A 19,864-nucleotide genomic window follows, 5' to 3' on the forward strand; every position below is an offset into this window, starting at 1 on the left:
AAACAAGTTGACAGTAAACTAAATTGTTGCAACCACTAACAATTACAAATGCAACTTAAAGATTCATATCACCTTTGATGTTTTTGAGGGGGGTGGAGTACTGGACAGCATCTGAACTAACTGAACATCATCAGTCCCAGAAGTCTGAAAAAATAACATTGGAGATATATATATATATATATATATTACATGTTAAAATGTGAGAAAATTAAAACTAATATTCAGCTCAAATACGTGCTCAAGTGTAAATTAAATACCTCTTCATTCTCAGATGATGCTCTGCCACAACAGGATTGGAGATGCAAGAACAGAATCTGTAGTGGCATTGTTGATTTGCAATTTTGACATTGCGCCTTTGGCATCTTAGCAAATTCGAATGCATTGGACGGCAGAGGGTCGAGACATAGCTGGTCTTGTAGGGGAACTATGTAGACTGCTGTCCTTCCTGTTGTAGTCATCATCTTGATGAGAGCCCCTGTGTAGCCCTCTGAGTCTGGGGGGATAAGAGTCAGCTTTCGCTTTCCATTACCTCCTGCCAATACAAAAACACATTACAGAGGTCTCTGTACATATTCCACAACTGATGGTCATACTTGTATTAGATGGTCATTAAATGTATTAGAACAATAAACGCTTGTAGAAAAATCACACAATAAGTACACTTATGCTTTCACAAAGCAATACATTTACTGTAGCCATGTTTAAATGACATTCAGCACAGCTTTTCACAGGACTTGTCTGCTTTATTTGACATGATATGCTGCACCTGTTGCCTTATAAAGTAGCCATCCTCCAGTCAGTGAATGCATTTTGCGGAATTCTGCCTCGAATAAACTCCCCAACTGCAGAAAGTAAAGAAAAGAACAGGGAGAATGCACACAGTTTATGTATTACATGGGGTTCACAAACTTGTAGGGAATCCAAAATCAGGGTAGGGATATGGAAATCTGGAGGCTGTGGGAATCCACACAGGAGTGTCACTACTACAAGAATGTGAGGGGCTCGAAGCCTAGTAGTCTTCTCACACGCCAAAATGAGTCTGATTGACACTTGCAGCGTTAATATATTGTTCTTTTCTAATATCACTTATTTTCATTGTACTGTACTTGTACTGTATAATGACAATAAATTCTAATTGTTATTGTTTCCTCATTAACAAAAATGTACACAAATTCTTATTAAACATAGGCTAGACTGTACAGCTTTACTTACTTCAGAATGTGTCAGGTCTGTAGAAATGGTAATAGTACGCTTGCCCAATCCAGCCTGGAGCAACTCTAGCTCCTCCGCAGGCGAAGGTGACATGTCAGTGTTTTGACTTAATAAGTAGACATTGAAAGCAAAAGGCTTCCAAGATGTTGTCGCCTTCACATGCATTGGTGACTTGACATTTTTCTTTTTTGAGACGGCCTTCCTGAACATACCAGGGAATGATCTGCAAGCAATAAACAGAATATTAACCATACAGTGAACAGTTAATTAGCTAGACAAACTACACTTATCAGTGAAACTGAATGCTGCTATAACCTGGCCATATCCTGGGCTTGCTCTATACGTGGTTGAGGAGGAGGCTGCTGCTCCACCTGAGCTCCCCAAGTCTGACTGATGCTTTGTGTCTGCTGCTGCACCTGCACTTGAGGACTCTGAGGCTGACTGACACTTTGTGTCTGTTGCACCAGCCCTTGAGATCTCCGAGCATAACTGAGGCTTTCTGTCAGTGCAGTAACAAGACTTTGTGTCGCTCTTGCGACATCAGGATACTGCTGAATATAAAGTGACAATTACGTGTTAGTTATATGGGGTAACCTGCATGTGACTGACAACAACAGTATTACAGTATGTTATACGGCGGCCATATTAAGACATCCTCAGGAGTTATCAGCTGTCAAATATCAGCTATCAGAAGTCATGTGTCAGGTATCACAAGTCAGGTATCAGTTGTCAGGTATCACATTGCTAACCTGACATCTGATACTGACTTGTGATACCTGACATCTGACCACTGATACCTGACATGTAACAACTGATAGTTGATACCTGACATGATAGCTCAGGATGTCCTTGGCCACTGTATGTTAACGTTACTGTAAGTTAACCTACCGTTTAATCCTTAAACTACCCCAGGGTTTGGTTGGCGAGTAACGAAATATATTAAAACGACATGGTAACTAATAATCCCCGGAGGTCGCATTACACAAACCTATGCACGAATTATCACAACCCTAGCCTAGCTACAGTTACACTAACGTTAGCTTCCACTACTCTAGCCTACGCTAGCTAACGACAGCGCTAGCTACAGCGCGCCAACTATGCTGCATCATGGTGGCTAGCTAGCTAACGTTAGCCTACATTCTAGACGAACTTATTAACAGTACATACCTGAGATCCTGCACTGGAAGCATTGGGCCTCGAACTGCTCTGATCCGCCATCCTTCGAAAACTAGCGCTCAACGTCTTTTGGACTTCTTCTATGGTTTTGATTTATATATGGCGGTGGGCATCCCGAAACTCCGCCTCTTCCTCTCTGGACACGCCACTCATCTAACCCCGCCCCCACGTCAAAGAGAGGCCAGAATGTTTTGCAGCGCAAGAAATGTTTTGTAAACGCAGAAAAGGTATTGTAAAGACAGAAAAGTTTTGTAAATGCAGAAAAGGTTTTGTAAACGCAAAAAAGTATTGTAAATGCAATTTTTATTTTATTTTTTATAATTAAGTAATAATTTATATATTTTTTGTTTACAATACTTCACTTACGTTTACAATACTTCACTTACGTTTACAATACTTCACTTACGTTTACAATTCATATGTTTTTGTTTACAATACTTCACTTACGTTTACAATGCTTTCTGGCCTCATTTTGACTCCATACCTGTACCTATAAGAGAGGCTGCACATGCACACACATTCAAAAAAAGCAACAGCTGCCAACACTCTAATCCCAACTGACACTCTGATCCTAGACATGGTCCGCTTCAGACAGCTCTATCGCGAAAACTATAAATGTTACAACTTATATATTGATACCATAGGAATCCATTTCTATGTATAATATGTCCGTATAAAGCCCCCCGCAGACCGCATCCGCCACGATGTCGTACGACGGCGCACAGCGCTGTGTCCGGCTAGCCCCGCACACAGGCTGCGACACGCGACGCATTCTAGTGCACTTTAAAAAAACAAATCCCAACTGATCAGCCTTCGATGACAAACTGCCAACAACCTCGCAATGGGTAAGTTCATCTTATCATTTCTTCAAAAAAATAATGGTGATATTAGCTAAGCTATAGCCTTACAAGTGATTTCGTATCTTTTAGAAACAATTACGTTGATGCTGTATCAGCCACATAACCGTTGTTGTGTCTGTTTCACTAGGCAACATTGTGGCAAAACATTGTAGCTAGTCTATCTGGCACTCGCAACATTGTGCTAACGTTAGCCTAGATAACATGACGGACCTTAGTATGTATGTTATGTAACATATAGCCTACTAACGTCTGTTAACTATGTTATGTAACGTTATATTATGTATCAACCGCAGTGTTTGAGTGACTGTTTTCAAGTAGGCAAAACATTGTACTGTGGCTATAATTAATGTAGCTAACAAGAACATCTGGTGAACAGACATTAGTAATATGCACCAACCGCAGTTGGTGTGTTTGTTTTCAAGTTGGCAACAGGAACATAGTTAACAAATGTTAGTAGGCAAATTAGGCTATGTATAAGATATGCAAGTATCAATGAGCATGCCACATAATGCCATATACCTACAACATTTTAGCAGTGTAGCCTATATGCAGGTTATATTATTCTTGATTTTATTAAGACACACAACCTTTCTCCCACACAAGCTAAATATTTACTATTGTTTTGTCCCTTTTCCTTGAACAGAACAGATACTTGTTGACAAGTGCAGGGTGGCTGCATTACTTCTACTCCGTAGAAGGCACGGAAGACGAGGGCGCATGTGGGTTCACCCCATCAACCAAAGACGAGAGGAGCAGGGAGCATACCATAACTTGGTACAGGAGCTTGGATTGGATGAGGAGAGAAACCTGAAATATTTCAGGATGGGCACACCCCAGATGGAGGAGATTCTGAGTGTCATCGGGCCAGATATTGTGAAGCAGGCCACCAACTACAGGGAACCAATAGAGCCCAAACAAAGGCTTGCAGTCACACTAAGGCAAGTGTACAATTTCATTACATGATACAGTTAAGCATTCCCAATGACCACTCAAACAATAATGTTTAATAGGTTTTGTCATTTTAATTAACAATGTTTGGATTTTATTATATGGCTGTAGGACTCCCATGGTATAGGGTGGAGAGGAGTGTCAGATGGTATAGGCTGGAGAGGAGGACTGCCAGGTGGTATAGGCTGGAGAGGACTGCCAGATGGTATAGGCTGGAGAGGACTGCCAGATGGTATAGGCTGGAGAGGACTGCCAGATGGTATAGGCTGGAGGAGGACTGCCAGATGGTATAGGCTGGAGAGGAGTGCCAGATGGTATAGGCTGGAGAGGACTGCCAGATGGTATAGGCTGGTGAGGAGGACTGCCAGATGGTATTGGCTGGAGAGGAGGACTGCCAGATGGTATAGGCTGGAGAGGAGTGCCAGATGGTATAGGCTGGAGAGGAGTGCTAGATGGTATAGGCTGGAGAGGAGTTCTAGATGGTATAGGCTGGAGAGGAGTTCTAGGTGGTATAGGCTGGAGAGGAGTGCTAGATGCTTTAAGACTCCCATGCTCCATAGCTATGAAGCATGGGTGGTGGAGGGATGGAGGTGTGGTTGGAGGGATGGAATGGTAGATGGACATTGTGCTGGTACTCCAAGTTGTCTAATAGAGTCAGCATTTGGATTTTGGCCATTGCTAATGAGCGGTTATCAAGGCGCTTCATCTGGGGAGCCAGGCTTGCTAAAAAAAGGTCTACCTCATGTGTTGGAGGGACACTTCCAGATGGTTGGGACAATATATTCAGCAACTGCTCATCAATTTCTTGAGAAGCAGTTTTCCTCTTTGTTCCTTTTCTTGTCTTCTCTCTTTCTTGTCGCCTTTCACTCTCTTACTCTGGCCCTCTGAGGGATGGCTGCTCAGGGACTCATTTCCCACATCGAGCTCAGAGTCTTCTTCCCCCTCCTCAGCCTCTTCCAAGTTTGTGATTGAGCTAAAAAGAAATACAATAGTTATTTATTATGGTCTCTATATACTGTATATTATTTTCTGTACCAAATTAACATTGTAAATTAAGTACAGGTCCCTGGCATGAAATGTGTAATATCTGTTCTATTAGTATTCACAGAAGTTCAGCCTGCACAATGAATACTGTTACTAACTTTCTGGGGAGTGAATACGGGAGCAAATATGAGATTTGCTCAGCATATGTCCAACTCCTCTCATTCCTCGCTCCAGATCCACTGGGCTGATCCTGTCTCTTCCTCCATTTTTGGAAGGAGTCTCTTAACTTCCTCCATTTTTCTTTGCATTCCTTTCCTGTCAAAAAAATAGATGACATTATGTAGTTAATTTGAATGACATAAAACATTGATTAAACCCACAAATTTATATCTTTATCTTTCTCTATAACCACAGATATCTTGGAACTGGGGAGTCATTCAGTAGCTTGGCCTTCAGCTACCGGCTGGGTGAGCGGACAGTGTCGGGCATCATTCTGGAGACATGTGAGGCCATCATCAAGAGGATGATGTCAACACAGCTGCCACCACCAAACGAGGGGATGTGGAGGAAGGTGGCAAAGCGCTTTGAGGAGAAATGGCAGTTTCCTCATTGCCTAGGGGCAATTGATGGAAAGCATATTGCCATATTTGCTCCATCAAACTCCGGCAGCCAGTACTTCAACTATAAGAAGTCCTTCTCCGTTGTGCTCATGGCCCTCGTTGATGCGGACTGCAGGATCCTGGTGGTCCAGGTAGGAGACTTTGGGAGATCAAGTGATGGTGGAGTATTCGCAAATTGTGCCTTGGGAAGAGCCCTGAACAACGGAACCCTGGACCTGCCACCCCCAGAGGCCATCCCACAAGCCACCACCTTAGGGGAGGTGCCATATGTTATGGTAGGGGATGCTGCATTTCCCATGAAAGTGAACATCATGAAGCCATATCCAGGGAACCATCTCAGCAAACAGCAGCGAGTGTTTAATTACAGGCTGTCAAGGGCCAGGAATGTTGTGGAGAACTGCTTTGGGATCCTGTCCTCTCGGTGGAGGGTCCTTCTGAGCAGGGTCCTTCTTCAGCCTGAGAAGGTAGACAAGGTGGTGCTGACCGCGTGCATCCTGCACAACTTCCTCCTCACAAGGGGACAAAATCATCCCCGAGTGTTGCAAGAGGAACAAGGAGCCGCAGAAGGCCTTGGAGGAATAGACCCACTTGGGGGTAACAGAGGACCCAGGGATGCCTACATTCTCCGTGACAACCTGGCTGCATACTTCAGCTCCCCAGAGGGCAGTTTGGCCTGGCAGGATGGAAGGGTGTAGCCAACTCCTGCTCTCCAGCCTATACCACCTGGCACTCCTCTCCAGCCTATACCATCTGGCAGTCCTCTCCAGCCTATACCACCTGGCAGCTCTACTCTCCAGCCTATACCACCTGGCAGTCCTCCTCCAGTCTATACCACCTGGCAGCTCTACTCACCAGCCTACACCACCTGGCAGCTCTACTCTCCAGCCTATACCACCTGGCAGTCCTCCTCACCAGCCTATACCATCTGGCAGTCCTCCCCTCCAGCCTATACCACCTGGCAGTCCTCCTCCAGCCTATACCATCTGGCAGTCCTCCTCCAGCCTATACCACCTGGCAGTCCTCTCCAGCCTATACCACCTGGCAGTCCTCCTCACCAGCCTATACCATCTGGCAGTCCTCCTCTCCAGCCTATACCACCTGGCAGTCCTCTCCAGCCTATACCACCTGGCAGTCCTCTCCAGCCTATACCACCTGGCAGTCCTCTCCAGCCTTCACCACCTGGCAGCTCTACTCACCAGCCTATACCATCTGGCAGCTCTACTCACCAGCCTACACCACCTGGCAGCTCTACTCTCCAGCCTATACCACCTGGCAGTCCTCCTCACCAGCCTATACCATCTGGCAGTCCTCCTCTCCAGCCTATACCACCTGGCAGTCCTCCTCCAGCCTATACCATCTGGCAGTCCTCCTCCAGCCTATACCACCTGGCAGTCCTCTCCAGCCTATACCACCTGGCAGTCCTCCTCACCAGCCTATACCATCTGGCAGTCCTCCTCTCCAGCCTATACCACCTGGCAGTCCTCTCCAGCCTATACCACCTGGCACTCCTCTCCAGCCTATACCATCTGGCAGTCCTCTCCAGCCTATACCACCTGGCAGCTCTACTCTCCAGCCTATACCACCTGGCAGTCCTCCTCCAGTCTATACCACCTGGCAGCTCTACTCACCAGCCTACACCACCTGGCAGCTCTACTCTCCAGCCTATACCACCTGGCAGTCCTCCTCACCAGCCTATACCATCTGGCAGTCCTCCTCCAGCCTATACCACCTGGCAGTCCTCTCCAGCCTATACCACCTGGCAGTCCTCTCCAGCCTATACCACCTGGCAGTCCTCTCCAGCCTACACCACCTGGCAGCTCTACTCACCAGCCTATACCATCTGGCAGCTCTACTCACCAGCCTATACCATCTGGCAGTCCTCACCAGCCTATACCATCTGGCAGTCCTCCAAACAATCCCCTCACCCCTCCCTCACCACTACACACACACACACACACACACACTCTCTCTCTCTCGCACGCATGCAAGCGCACACACACACACACCAGCAGCAGTACCAGCAGTGGTATTATTGAACAATAAATTCATGATATAAATCCATGCACTCATGCCGTTTTTATTCAAAATGAACATGACTACAGTTATGCTACTATGGAAGGAGTTTGATTTAGCAGTTTAGTTTTTTAGTCATAGTTCAACCCCAGGATTATTTATTATAGCTATGTACATAACACACCCATGTTATTTAATTGCACTGACTATGTCATGGACACAAACAGTCATCGGATGGGATAAGTAGGGAAGGGATGGGGTAAGTAGATGAGGATCATACTGATAGACTGATAGATTACAGATAGTAATGTAAATTGTCCGTTTGGGAACCTTTACGCGTAGTGGAGTACCTACGACTGGACCGAGGAACTGGTTTGTACTGACACTAAGGACAAGCGATTACAAGAATTCCAATGTACCTGTAGTCATACTTGTTTTACACATAGCAAATAAACGTTAAAACGTTATTCTATTCTGTATACAGTAGGCACCACTAGAGGGCAGTCTGGTATACCATATATATAGACAGCCTGCACCTGGGCCATGTTTAATCTATAAACCGATGAGCACCGTTTTGTTACGGTTCCCACTTTAACCCAATCAGCAGAGTGATTCAATCCACCACCTGAACTGTTTCAGTAAACGTTTTGGCTACATTTTGTCGGGGCTGAACGCAGCCCTGGTGACCGGTGCTGTTTCTACTACCTCCATGCGATGAATGTAGTCGAAGATGATCGTGGCTAAAGATACTTTTCAAACTTGTCACCAGTTAACTAGCTAGCACTAGCTAATTTTACTCTACCAAGTTAGTATAAAGTTCATGGTCAAGACTGCCCAGTGAGTACTTTACCTGATAATCCCACGATTTCACCAATCTCTCGCCAGCACCGGTCTCTTCTTACGTTGTCTTTGTAGTGTTTGGACGTGGGGTCATAGAGCATTGGGTATTTCTGCACCTCTGCAATTATTTTCTCCTCCATTGTACAGCTGGGTGGACTAAAATAACCGTTAATAAAACCGTTATTTTAAAGCTACCCAAATGTTCTAAAGGCTTCACGTGAGATTCAGCATTGAACAGCTAGGTAATTTAAATATCCACCTGGATATGTAGCCTACACAATAGGCCTACTTAAAGGATGATATGATGATATGCTAGTTCCTATAGATGTAGGCTAACCTACATTTTAGCAAAACAATAAACACATGGAACAAGGACATGGAAGAGATGGGAATAAATCTAAAATGTTTAACTTTCAGTTATTAGCTTACTTTTAAATATATTTAATAGACAGGCATTGCAGGAAATCACATGCATTAATCCAAGTTGGATTACCACATGTGTCGGCAGCCGCATTCCAAAAAATAGAGCCGAGTCGAAATCAACCCGGGGCGACATTGTCGGCAGCTGTCGGCACGCCGCCGGTGTGCGGGCTTCCATAGGAAACAATGGGAGCTATTTATTTGGAACGTCGTTTTGTGTCGTGTCGTGGCGGTGGCGGATGCGGTCTGCGGGGGGCTTAACACTGTAGGCATGGCGACAAGTTATAAAAAGGGTAAAAATGCAAAATTAGCAGCTCAAAAGTTAGTGCGGCACCATATTTTTAAATGGGGAGCGCAGTTGCCGAACAAATCGTCATACCTCAAAAACGGTAAGTCACACAGCTTAGATACTTACATTGTACAAATCAGCACAGCTGTGTGAACATTTTGATGTATAATATGTGTATGAGCTGTTAAAACTGTAGGCATGGCGACAAGTGTGAATGTGAAATAGCAGCCACGAACTCAGCGGGTTATCCGAGATGCGGCAGCAGCGGCCAAAGCTCCTAGTGGCGGGGAGTGAAGCTTTTCTACTCGCCGGTCACTGGCTCCCTGGAGGAATTTAGCCTGGCTGCAATAACGTTATCGCGAATGGAATGAATACCATCTACTAGCAAACAAAACATGTTCAGATATAATTAACCTGTTAAAACTAAGATGCCTGGATAAAAAATAATGTCTCCAATGGATATTTTTGACAAAAACAGGTTAATATGCAAGCCAGTTTTCATTTCATTGCATTTCACAGAACTTGTTCGTGGACGCGCCTAGGACAGAAAAGCACAACTGCGCAAGTACAAAAGTCACCGGAAATAGCCAAATGACTACAAATTTAGCCAAGATGGCGCGGTTCAATAGGGCTTCACTTTAGATTTCGAATCCTGGGGGCTTGGTCTGAAGAGAACTATACGATCACACAAGCCGTTGGCCCTTCTGATATGACAGTGACGGGTAATGGCTGGAGCTGAGTTGTCTTGAGGATTGTGAGCCAACCGCAAAACTGTTTGCATTGTTTTGCCTCAGATATCTAAAATAAAGTCGGCGGCCTGTGAACCTGGAGCTTGTTGTCTGCGTGGTCTGCCGAATAAGAGGGGTTACACTAACAAACAGGACAGTCACATACAAAGTCTGAATACTCAGTGTGGTCTGCGGAGAGAGAGAGATCATCTGACCTACAGCAATATCGGTAAGTATTTCGTTTATAAGATTACCGAGCACAGTTGAGTGTTACACTTATATGTACAGTTGTTGTGTTTTGAAGTTTGTTTTCAAGCTAGAAACAGTTTTCTTTACTTAGATATCATAGCTAAAGTAGCTAAATGAGCACATCTGCTGGCTAAAATAGCTAACTGAGCACGGGAACCAACTGCCTTTCTGAAGATTCCCCATTCCGATGATTGACCTCCATTCATCGGAATGGCGGCCCCTTCTCTTTTTTGGAAAGGGTCTGCTACTCCGAAAAAGAGACCTCAATTCATCGGAATGGCAGCCCTTTCTCTTTATTGGAAAGGGTCCACTATTCTGAAAATTAAAATAGGTCTGCCACTCCGAAAACTGAGGGGGGGGGGGGGGGGGGTTATATTTACAAACTTGTTTTTTTGTTGTTGCTGTATAACATTAGCTTTTATTCTTTTCTTTTTTTTACAGTGCAACCCTACCCTACTAACACACGCAGGTTGCGCAAACGTTCGACATACGGCCGCTATAGGTGACGATTTGTGTGCGCCGCGTGCGGAAATTACGCGGCCATTTACGGAAACGCGAGATCTGCCGTTTAGTAGACGCTACGTAAGAACGACACGTCATTCCGAAGTTGCGGCCGCGTGCAAAGAACGCACGTGATCACGTGGGCAGGAACCTCCGTCATAAACTCACCTGGCTGACACTAGATTAACAGGTATTTATATGACTTGGTCTGCACGTCTTTTTCGCACGGTGCAAATACGGTGCGGCCGCGTGCAAAAAACGTGGGCAGGAACCTCCGTCATAAACTCACCTGGCTGACACTAGATTTACAGGTATTTATATGACTTGGTCTGCACGTCTTTTTCGCACGGTGCAAATATGGTCACTTACTTACTAAACCCTGACCACTGGCTATATTTAGCATTTGCAGTACCACTGGCTATATTTAGCATTTACCAGTACAAAAACAAATTAATGCTATATGGGGATATAGCAGCAAGCATTATGCTACAAACCAATATAAGACTGAACACCATTAACAGTTTAGAACATTTTATTACACAAAGTAGATTACAAATTAAAAGTATACATATTTACAAGGATGAGGTTTACGGTCTGTCACATTACGCATAGCCAGAAAAGCAAAAAAAAGCATGTACAAGCTCTGGCTAGCAACCCATTATCTGACAATTGCAAAAGTTCTAAAAACAAAAATGAAGCAGTGCGAATTCTGTGGCAGGCAGACCGGGAACAGACCGTTGTATCCCACAAAAAAAAGGTTAAAATTTACAAAAACTATTTACAAAAAAGGCATCCATCCTTGCAGGCTGGAAAGGCAGGTTTAGGGAGACGGGCTGGGGGTCACCCACATCTGAATCGAGGGTCTGGGCAGAAGAGGTCATCCTCATCTGAATACTCCACTGTGGTCAGGGCTGGAGCTGCGGTCAGGGGCTGGGCTGGGGAGGTCAGCTGGGCTGGAGCAGATGCCTAAGGACATAATGAAATGGCTGTAAAAGCAAGTCGCATACGTTCATTGGAAGCGTGCCATGTCACTGGATACGAGAAAATTAACTGCCTGACATCACATACCTTTTTGAATCGAGCAGGGGCATGTTTCAGCATCTCCTGCAGCTGGGCAGACACCTCCGTCACTGGTGCTTGGCTTACAGGCCATAACTGCACCTTTTAACCAAAAAGGGAATGGTTTCAATGCACATGGCATGAAGCTCAGATATCGTGTCTGCAAAACATAAAGACAATCATTTACTTTTACATTTCCTTAACACTTCCCTGCAAAAATAAGGAACAAAGTTCTGCCCTGAAGTTACTCACCATCTTCCTTTGATGATCCTTGTCCTTCAGCTGCTCCTCCAAGACCAGCAGCTCCTCCTCCGTTTTAGCAGGGTGCAGGTCATCCAGTACTGCTCCCCGATAGCTGTCTGCAGACTCGCCGGACAGTCTCTGCTCCAGCCTCCAGCATGCTGCTCGTGCCTGGACGTCTGAAGGGCTGAAGGGCCTGGGCTCACAGCGCCTTGGCACAAAGGACCCGGGCGATGAACATCTACTGCCGAGTAGTGAGATGTGAGATGAGCGAATTAGTGAACTGAGTACATGAGTCTTCAGACAGTCCTGAGTTAACTGTAAGTGTGCAAATATGCATAGACATTTCACCAACACAAACATGCATGGATACCTGCATTGATAACCGGCAGAGCAGGCCTTCCGGCTCTGGCACCTGGCATAGCTGGTCTGGTGTGAGTTCTGCCGACCGGCTGCCTGGGCACTGGAACATATAGTAGAGGTAAATTAGCTCAGATTAGTCAACTCAAGTAGTACTCTTTTGGGACTGTTGAATGCACTTTATTATATTACCTTCGTCACTGGAGTCATAGCGTGTGTTGCGCTATCTCTTCCTTGTGTCTTGGGAGTTAATCCATTGATGACTGCTGCTCAAACACCTTCGCCAAGGCACTGGCTACTTCATAATGCTCTGTGTGTTCCTCAGCAGAGACAGAGGTTGTCATGGCTCCTCTTGATGTGCTTGTGGAGGTAGATCTGGGAGGTATAGGAGAATGGGCACTCAGAGCAGGAGAACACCCAAGTCTTGCACAGCAATGAGAGAGACCATTAAAAAGGATTATCTCACCTGTAGTACAAGTTCAAATATAGAGTGATTATACGTCATTGTAAATGAGAGCTTACTCTCAATTGATTCACGAGGTTAAATAAAGATTGAATGAATATGTAGCTAGTGGGGGGTTACAACCACACAACTGTGGAGAGAGAATGAGACACTTGGTTCCCTCCTCTACTGGTGTTCATGGCCATGGCCACACACCTGGAATACTCCAACCCTGATTTAAAGGCATAAAAGTGGGGAACACATTCTTGAGACGGTTCCTAAAACTGGAGGGGAAAAAAACGGGAAAATGATCTTACCTCTCCTCATCACTCACTTCTGCATGGGGCTGAGCTCTACCCTGTCAGCAGTGGCAATACATGGGATAGCGGCTCAGCACACAGGAGAACTGCACAGAGAGGAAGGAGGAGAGAGAAAACCAACAACAAAAAAGGCAAGAAGGGTTAATAACTGAGCGAATCTTGCAAGTTTGCACTACAGGGAAGCAATTGCTCAATTTCCCTGATATTGTGGCGTCACTGGCGTCAGTGATGCGTCTTATGAATCTCACATGTCTACCGCTAACTCAATATCAATATTCCCATTTGTTTATCCCGTCTTTGGAAACGTATGTGCATTTGTACTTACGTGTGCCTGCCTATATTGATGATCAGGTGTTTCTCCACCTAAGGGCTGGCCAGACAGAACCATCAGAGACCATTGGGCTGAGCTGAGGAGAGAGCGACATGTTAGAGTGTATGTGTGCATATGTATATGGTGCTCTTCTGTTAATACTCATGAGGGCATTCAACTGAACAAGACTCACAGAGCCTGTGGTGCTGTCCCAGGACTGCCCCTGGCCACGCCTGTCCCCGTCTTAGCGCCTCTTCCTGCCCCGCTCACCTGCTTCTTGCTCAGTTCAAACAAGAACTGGGAGGTTGGCAACTGAGAGCATGGGAGGGGAGAGAGGGGGAGAGAGAGAGAAAGTGGGTGGGTGACCCTCTCGTTGGCTGACATGCACACTCCACAGGACCACGTGCCAAAAGCCAAGATGGCTGCTATAACAAATCCTGCTAGCTAGCCTAGCTCCGTTGTTGGGGCTTCTAGTGTTCTGTTAACGTTAAAATCGGAAAAATGAATGCCTAAAAACAAACACATACTAACGGTGTCGTGGGTTAATGCGAAATCAATGAGTAAGCTAATTATCGCATTTTATTCCAAGCGATGAAACAGTACGAACGTGCAGGAGCTCGCGCGAGCCTGTTATTAGGAAACAATGGCCCACAACAACACTTCATAAAAGTTATAGTGTACACAACTGAAATATTCTCACGTTGCCAAGCCAACATTATAATTTAAGCTACAATTACACAAAAGCGAACGTTTTAACAATAATTGCGAGAGTAATTTTACGTAGGCTACTTAGCTAGCCATGTACAGAAAAAGGCTAATCACGTTAGCTGGCTAGCTAGTTAGCCAACATTGGAAAGAGCATCTGCATATAGATAATCATTACAATAGGGTAGCTTGCACATAACGTTGGTGTTTTACTGGGACGATACCAAAATACATAGTATGTATGTATACATTGAAATTGAGATACTTACAGGATCTGTGTTGTCGACACAAAGACGGGAGTGTTGGTCTTTCTCAATAATTTCTGTATCAAACGGAGCGGAAGTTTCCAAGTGTGTCTTCTTCGCTGGGTTTAGTGGCGGATGTGCATACCGCCACCTACTGGCACAGAGTGTGTAACTTGTTTGTCTAGTGTCACCTAAAGTAGCCCAATGCTTTGCATTCTACGTTCACTGCTCAGCGTTCATTGCTCACATTTAGGTTGCAAAATTAGGAGTTTATTCATAGGCATATTTTTATCATTATTTTTATTAGGCCTAGACTGCAAATCTTTAGTGTTAATATTTACTGTAAATGAGAAATTACACACAAAACAGACATGCAGGATTTCTCCTCATTATTACAATTCTGTAACTGTATGACTTCAAAATGTATTTTAAAACCTAAGTAATTTACAAATGTTCTGACCCACTGTGACACATTTCCAATAAAGTCAGATTGGGACTGTGATCTAACCACATTGTCACGTTATTTAATTACATCGTAGTTACGGATTTAAGCAGCAGTGGCGGCTACGTTCCCTTACAGTGTACTTGAGGACGGCTATTTTGGTTATTTTGCGACTGAAAAGGCAAGTGTCAGCTAGGTGTCAGCTAGGTCCGCTGCTGGTGACGTCGCAAAGTTACCACAATTACACCAATGTGTCCCGTCAGTTTTACGTACTGTGTTAGTAGGGTAGTAGCCTACATCAGCCATGTGATGATGATGGGCATGGAACAAACAATCAAACTATAGACTTATTTACAAACTTGTTTTTTTGTTGCTGTACATTAGCTTTTTTCTTTTAAACAACGTTGGTCTGTAAACCTAAAGAATAACGGAAAAAATATAGCCTACATGGCTTAATTAAAACTTAACCTAACGTCACCAGTATCTAGGTAAACTAGCCGTTTCTGACAACATGATTGGTTGTTGCGAGAGGGATCCCAGCGCGTGTGGTGTGTGTGTGGGCGAGCGAGGGAGAGAGGACGTGAAGACAGCAAAAAAAAAAAAGTTCTCTCGTCGTGACTCGTGAGCATGGCTGTATTAATAGAATGAGTGAGCTGAGCTTGCTTCCTTGTCAACACAATGGCCGTGTCCGAATTGCATACTACTTGCTATATAGTAGGCGAGATGCAGCATGCTGCATCAAAACTGTGCATACTGTATTTCGCCTACTATATAGTAGGTACTATATAGTAGGCGAAATCGGCGAAAAAATGGGCGTAAATGTAGCATAGTCCAGAGCATACTGTTCCAGAAGTCGAGACGTGATACGTCACTGGGCTGTGAGAAAAATAAAAAAAGATGGCGAACGAAGAGATCTCCGGGACCGCAGCGGGAGTTTTCAAATGTAAGTATTGACTTAATTTGTCGATGGAAAAATTATTTTTCCGGACAGATATCTTAGTTATAACGACACAGAGCTACAAATGCAGTTTTGTGTATATAGGTGGGGTAGAAATGACATTTCGAAAAAGAACGTCATGATAGCTAGCTGCTTGCATTGATCTCTGTGGTGGACGTTACGTTAGCTAGCTAGCCCAGCTAACGTTAATAGGCTACTAACGTTACAGGTGTTCAGACGGCTCTTGCTCAAAACGTATTAATGTCATAGCTTAAATGTTATTATAGCTAGAATCAAGACAAACAGAGTAACATTTACTCTGTTTGTCTTGATTCTAGCTATAATAACATTTAAGCTATGACATTAATGTAATATGACCATGATTGCTTAAAAAATGTATAAGAAATGTCGTTGTTGTTTAAACAATTGTCTGTTCATTCCATGATTTAAACGAGTTCAACTGTTCATATATCATATATTAATATATTAGTATTCATTGTCCCATAATACTTCTGGATGTATTTCAGGGACCAACGACCACACCAGGGACGATGATCCTCTGGAGGACAGCCGCATGGGTGGCCCCCATCGCCTCTTCCAAGACCCCGTACCACTTCCACGAAGCGGCTGTGGCCTCCCCTCCCTCTGTGCTGACCCCAGTTCTGGGGCTCTTTAGGTCCTATGAGGTTAGATAACAGTTTTCTAGTGTCATACAAACTGTGAGTCCCTATCAATATCTTTGCTATCATGTAGCCTGTAGATCAAAATCACCTTGTACATGGCTACAAGGTTCTCTGTGTGCTTTATCCAGGCTGTCTCCGTCGTCCCCTGCAGCCCAGCTTCTAAGATGTAGGTCCTACATAAATCAATATCCAAAGTAAACAGACCGCTGGATTGCTTCTAAACAACAATGCATACATTAGTTAACTTACTCCAAGCCTTTCAGCGTGGTGTTTCTCTTCCCCGTAAACAGGGAAGAGTTGGCCGTCTGACCGGCTGATGTAGAATGGGGGAGAGAGAAGGCAGAGATGAAGGCTGAGTGGAGTGGCTTCTAGAAGCCTCAGTCAAAAAAAACGTATCTTGTTCCATTATTGTTTTCGTTATTTTTTATTAAATGTATTTTCTTGAATTAAATTGGTGTTTGTGTGTCATTCCTTGTAATGTATTCCCAGTCAAAGAACAAATGTCACTATACCTAAAACCAGTCATTAGAGTAAAAGAACATTCCTAATGGACATTGTAGTTTGCAATTAGGCATGAAAGACGGAACACATGTTGGTTCATAATGCTTCATTGGAATTATTCAGAGACGGTTATGAAAGCATCACTGTTTAATGTGTCTGACTAACGACTACTACTTGATAAGGGAGTTACATGTCCAAAGCGCTCTGCGTGTTGTGTTAAGACCTTCCAAGTTACTGTACATGACCTGTAGACATATCAAGACAATGTGTCTGATGTGTAGATATTACACTTTGTTGAAATGTTAATACATCAAGAAGTAACCTTTACATGTATAATGGAAGAAACACAACCATAAACATTTCTTGGATATTTTTATTACACAATGGTCTTCAAATATACTTTTGACTTGTTTATATTTGGTCAGATCATTAGCTTTCCTTGCAAAAGGTACTGACAGGAGAACGCTGATCTGTTGTCTCCCCCCAAAATACTTAAACTGATTACTATGTACAGTGTTACACATACATTTAAATACAAATACATTTAAACAAATGCCTCAAGGCTGCCTATAACCAACTGATCGGTGTTTAAAGCCTCAAGGCTGTCTATAAGGAACAAGGCAAACACACTCATGAACTGATAGACTGACTACTTATGGCAGGATGGGGGTAGTCGTGCTCACCAAGAGCTGCGATCCAGGCAGCTTGTGCTGGTGCTGATGCTGCCGCTGCGAGACACTTTCTGAGGCCATCTCCAGGGTTGGGATGATCTGCAGCTGCAGGACCATGGCCACCATCAAGGTCTTCAACCTTTAAATGGTTAAATGCAATTAGGCCTACTGTAAGTCGCTTAGCAGACACACAAAAGTGTCTGCTAAATAAATGACTAAGGTAATGCTGGACAAAAGTGTCTGCTAAATTACTGATGTAATGTTACCTCCAAAGACTAGCACCTGTCTGTGAATGACAAGACCATTGTAAAGGGTGAGTACTGAGAAAAGCTCTAAATGCAATGAATTATTATTATTGTTATTGCTATTATTAGCACCTCCATGGTCTTGCCCCATCCTCCTGACCATCACCAAGGTTCCTCTGTGTCGATTTTGACAATCTGAAGTCCCTCCTTGTGTCCGCGCCGTCAAAATAGGTCCTCAGCAGGGACGTGGACGTTGACTTGGTGAGGACTGTCTTCCATGTGAGCCTATAGGGGGAATATTATTAGGGCAAACTTTAACTCATTTGTGCGTATGGCATATACTTGTCTTTACAATATGATAATAGATAGATGTCATTATCTGTAGAGCTAAAATGTAACATTACAAAGCAGGCTTGTAGTGATGAGTAAACCCAGGTAAACTCAGTTTACCCACCTCTTTAAAATGAGTTGAGTTTTATTGTTTTGCTTACCTGCCTCTCAGAATCTATTAGTATAACATCCCTGGTACAAATGTAACAGTATAGCTAGCCCCAAGCCAGCACATGCGGGGCTATCAACTAACCTAGCTAACTAGCGTAGCTAGCAAGCTAACGTTCAATATTTACCTCAACTACAAGCATGTCGAGAAGATCTCATGACGGCTCTTCTCCTTGCAGCGCGAATACGTCTTCTCCTGGCGGCAGCAGCAGCCGCACATCCCATGCCAGGAAAAGGCTACATTTTTGTGGATAATACACAAAATGATCACAGAAAACACCGGATAATTGTACCACAGCTTCGCGGGAGTAAACAGTATCGTATCCCGTCACTTCCGCTGGATGACTCGAGTAGCATGCTGTATTTTCTCGCATACTACCCGCGTTTTGTGGAACAGTAGGTACTATATAGTATGCAGTATGCATACTATATAGTGCCTACTATATAGCATGTAGCAGGTAGTATGCAATTCTTGATTAGTCAAGTCTTGAACATGCGCAAAATGAACGCAGAACGCAGCATCAATCCGTTTCAAGGTAGTATACATGACGGACCAAACGGTTTCGAAAAGGTTTAAACTACCTCCTTGAAAAGCGATTGGGATTTCAATCGGGTTGGGGCATTTCAGTCGGATTGAGGTGTTTATATGACATATTTTCAATCGGTTTGGCCTTCCAAACCTATTTGAAACCGATTCAAACTGTCCATGTAAACGCACCTAATCATTTTGTTACCAAGGTGATTTGCTACCTATATGATTGGTTTGAAGTGGTTCTCACGCGACTTCCTCACTAGCGAAACGAATCGATTTTATGACAAATCTGCAATAAACTAAAATGGGCGGGAAGAAATGCACAGCGAAACTAGAGAGAGAGAAACGTTTTTATGGAATGAATGAATTTAATTTTTAATGAAAGGATGGAAGAGCCGCAAGCCAACTTTTTTTGGGAATGGATGGAGGAGCCGCACATTGACGGGCAAAGAGCCGCATGCGGCTCGCGAGCCGCGGGTTGGCCACCCCTGGTCTAGCAGCTAACTTTGTCACAGTGTGCTAATGTGTCTAACAACAACTCACCTCCTCCGGCTCTTCCTTGACATCCTGAGAATACGCTAATGCTCAAACAAATAACAATAATAACAATCAACAAATCAATACTAGATGGTCTAGATAGTAGCACTATAAAATCCAACCCAGTTCAGCAGATCTGAGTTAAAATTTGAATTGTGTTCCAGTCTGTTGTGATTGGTTGTTTCTTCTTCTTCTTTGGGGTTATTTATTGGTCGGTTGGCAACATATAAGTGCATTACCGCCACCCACTGGTCTTTATTTTTATTTATTTAACCAGATAAAAGCATTGAGATAAAA

At 44.0% G+C, this 19,864-nt stretch overlaps 1 long non-coding RNA gene across 1 annotated transcript; it reads right to left on the reverse strand.

Annotated features, from left to right (window-relative positions):
• Window positions 1–17,798: 17,798 nt before the first annotated feature.
• On the reverse strand, window positions 17,799–18,746 carry LOC311327929. The gene is made up of 3 exons (XR_014631149.1): window positions 18,627–18,746; window positions 18,133–18,285; window positions 17,799–17,894 (listed from the first exon to the last, which is right to left on the reverse strand). It is a non-coding gene; the product is annotated as an uncharacterized lncRNA (long non-coding RNA).
• Window positions 18,747–19,864: the final 1,118 nt, after the last annotated feature.

Source organism: Borostomias antarcticus, assembly GCF_949987555.1.
Source record: "Borostomias antarcticus genome assembly, chromosome: 35".
Lineage (NCBI taxonomy): Eukaryota > Metazoa > Chordata > Actinopteri > Stomiiformes > Stomiidae > Borostomias > Borostomias antarcticus.